Here is a 3613-nt window from a genome sequence, read left to right on the forward strand (position 1 = left end):
TCGTCGGCGTGTCGTCGACGTGTCGTCGGCGTGTCGTCGGCGTGTCGTCGGCGTGTCGTCGACGTGTCGTCGGCGTGACGTCGGCGCTCGCGCGAAATCTCTCTCGGCCGCGATTGTCAGTTAATAGATTCGTTAATTAGTCGGCGCTTTGTTAATTAATCAGTTCCCGCGTGCTGCGGGGATGCTACCTCTGATGGTGATTTACACGTGAGATAATGGCAGCTGCTATTGCTGCTGCTGCTGTTGCTGCTGCTGCTATTGCTGCTGCTGCTGTTGCTGCTGCTGCTGCTACTGCTGCTAGCGGTGGTTAGACGTGTCTTGTGTTACACATCAGGTGACGTGGTGGTATTAGAGAACAGGGAGGAGAAGCAGGAGCAGGAGGCGGAGGTGACGAAAGAGAAGAAGAGAGGAGAGGAGAGAATGTAAGGACTAGGATGAGGAGACGAGTCTGTGAAAAGAGAACGGTGTACGTGTAATAGGAGGAGAGGGTGGGGGAGGAGAGGGAGGGGGAGGCTGAGTGACGAGAAAAAGTCTGAGGAAAGAAGGTTGAGTTGAAAGAGTGTTGTTTTCGCTACAAAAACATCCCTCTGTGACCAGTGATACTGCTGCTGCTCTTGCCGCTACTGCTGGTGCTACTTATGCGCGCTCAGTCACGGTTGTCTGTCACGGTTGTTGTGATTTACTTTACTTTACTCGAGTCGTATCTCTCTCTCTCTCTCTGCCATCATTCAGCAGTAGCAGTAGCAGCAGCAGCAGCAGCAGCAGCAGCAGGTGTGTGTGTATGTGTATGTGTGTGCGTGCGTGCGTGCGTGTGTGTGTGTGATGTGTGCGTGTGTGCGCGTGCGTGCGTGTCCCTTGTGTGTGTGCATACGTGTGCGTGTCCGCGCGCGTGTGTGTGTGTACGTTTGGGCGTGGGCGTGTGTGTGTAGCATGCAGGGATGCTGATGCAGAGGGCAGCGAACGGTCAACACATCTTCTGCAGCTGCTGCTGCTGCTGTTACTGCTGCTACTGCTGCTAGGATTGTTCCTCATGCAGAGAGCAAAGCAGAAGAGAGAGAGAGAAAGAGAGCGCGGGCGTTGGGTTGGCGTAGAGAGAGGTGTATGAGAGAGAAGAGGGACGACGGCGAGAGGAGGAGGCGACGGTATAGTTCAGAGACCATCATTGCTGCTGCTGTCGGAGCTCTAATGCTATATAATGACTGCTGGCAGGAATAAATCAGCATTGCGGACTGACTCTCAATGAGATGAATAGTCGCTATATGGATAGTTTAACCAATATTATTATTACCGGTAATGGCCTCGCGCTTCACGCGTGCGGCAGCTGCGTATATATTATATATATATATATATATATATATATATATATATATATATCTCTTGATATTAATAATATTATATACAGTGACACATGTATATACGGTGTGACCATATCCGGAATGCCATCAGCAGTATATGAGATATGTATGATGATAACCTACTTGAAATGCGCATTTCGCTCCGTGCATCGTATTTATTCCCGGAGACTTATCAACGCCGCACCGCTTGCTGTAGGCGCTTGGTGAAAAAAAACACGCTAAGTTTACCTTGAGAGAACCGAAGGCGTACGAACGTACAGTTGCACTTCACGGGTGCAGTCGAGTACGTAGTTTACGTTGCGTGAGTTTCGCTGGGTGTTTTCGCGTTCCGTCTGAGTCTTACTTTGTTTGAGCAAGAGCCGGGCTACCTCTAGTACCATGGTTCTTGTGGCCACAGACAGGCCTATGGCAACAACGGCTTTAGTGCTAGGGCTAGAGCCGAGTTAGCTCTAGTACCTAAGCCTACTATATAGTACTATAGTATTATAGGTAAGGGCTTTAGTACTAGAGCTGGAGCCGAGCTAGCTCTAGTACTATAGCCTACTATAGTACTCTAGGTAAGGGCTATAGTGCTAGAGCTAGAACCGAGCGTGTGTCGACCAGCGCCTGTTGCGTGTCGCGTGTGCCGAGTTCGTGGGTTTAAGCCCCACACACGTGGCGACCACACCGACGTCTGTATAACCGACGCCTGTGTAACCACTAACCAACGACGACGATCGTAGCTAGCAGCGAGCTTGCTAGACGAAATGCACCGCATTAAGATAACATTAAATATTGGGTTCAAGTTCCATAACAACGAGTTCGCAGGCAGAGTGAGAGCGCGGCAGGAGAATATGCCGATGACGATGATATCAGTCCCACAAATAGAGATCTCTATTCGTGTACTCTTGATGATATGTTTATGCTGCTCGCCATCGTGTACTGGGTTCAATTCTTTGCATCTGTTCAAAATACAAGGGCCAATGCTTTAAACCGACCAAGGAGGAGTTAGATTTAGAGAATATCTGTATAAGTCGCTTTAACTAGGGTAATCTAGTTTTGGAAACAAACGCTGTGGAAACGCGCGCCCCCCAGACAGAAAGTGACCGATTGAACTTTGATAATTACTTCCTGTGCGTGCGCGTTTCTAAACGTTGAGCTTTTCAGCTTTTTTGATGTCGTCGTTAAAGCCTCCCCCCCCCCGTGTCGGCACATCAAACAGACCACGTGGGCTCCACGGTCAACGATTGTTTCGTTTCAGTCACTAATCGTGAAATGAAACCTAGAAATTGCTACACAGATTAATATACCAAAATCACGCGCTGCCCTAAAATTCACGCAGATATCCAATATACAAGAGCGAAAGTAGGTGACTGCTTTATATAAGTGTTATTTTTAAATATAGATTATTGGTATATCTGGTAGAAAATCCGACCATGTTTATGTCTGTATTTAATATATGGGCCAATACAGTAGAATCAGTCAATCCAAGGATGTCTTTGATGCGGATAATCGGTATAATTCTAATCTATAGCGCACAGAGAACAGTAGAACCAATCTCAGACTTAATCATTATATAATTATAATCATTATCTTCACATCTATATTCGTAAGGGCGAACTATAGAAACCACAGGCAGCCAAGACCGAGTTCACATGTAATTAATCTGTATGAGTGGTCTGCTGTGAAATTAGGGTAATGTATTACACGTAGGCGGATGATATGAGATGCAGGCGCATACTATATGCGCTGCTGAGTCAACTCAATCAGTCGTAGTTAGCAATCAAAGCACGTACAGGTACGGTACCAGCTGCTCCCCCTCTCCACGCAGCTACTAGCTTCTTCTTACGCGCTTCCACCAGCACACACGCCAAATTTATACCCGCCCTGTGGCGCCACCTACGATGCGCGCCTGCATCGTTTAGCTGCGTCTGGCGTATTGACAGATCTTGCAGTGCGGCGTGTGCTAGCCAGCGCCACGTGCTTTCGCGCAACATCAGGCGATACGGAGGGAGCGGAGTCCACGCGAAGTCAGGCAGGCAGTCATTCACGGTAGGAGCCGTTAAACGTATCGTACGTGTGCGCAACCGTCTGCGCGCGTGTTTATGACCGACCACCAGCCGCAAACAAACACGTATATATGCACGTATGTATCTATATATACCGTGGCTGATACTGCATTATTATTACTCCTCTGTGGTGCCGTGTTCCCGACAGGAGAGAGAAAGAGATAGATACAGAGAGAGAGAGAGAGAGAGAGAGAGAGAGAGAGAGAGAGA

Source organism: Priapulus caudatus, unplaced genomic scaffold, assembly GCF_000485595.1.
Source record: "Priapulus caudatus unplaced genomic scaffold, Priapulus_caudatus-5.0.1 Scaffold641, whole genome shotgun sequence".
Classification (NCBI taxonomy): Eukaryota; Metazoa; Priapulida; class Priapulimorpha; order Priapulimorphida; family Priapulidae; genus Priapulus; species Priapulus caudatus.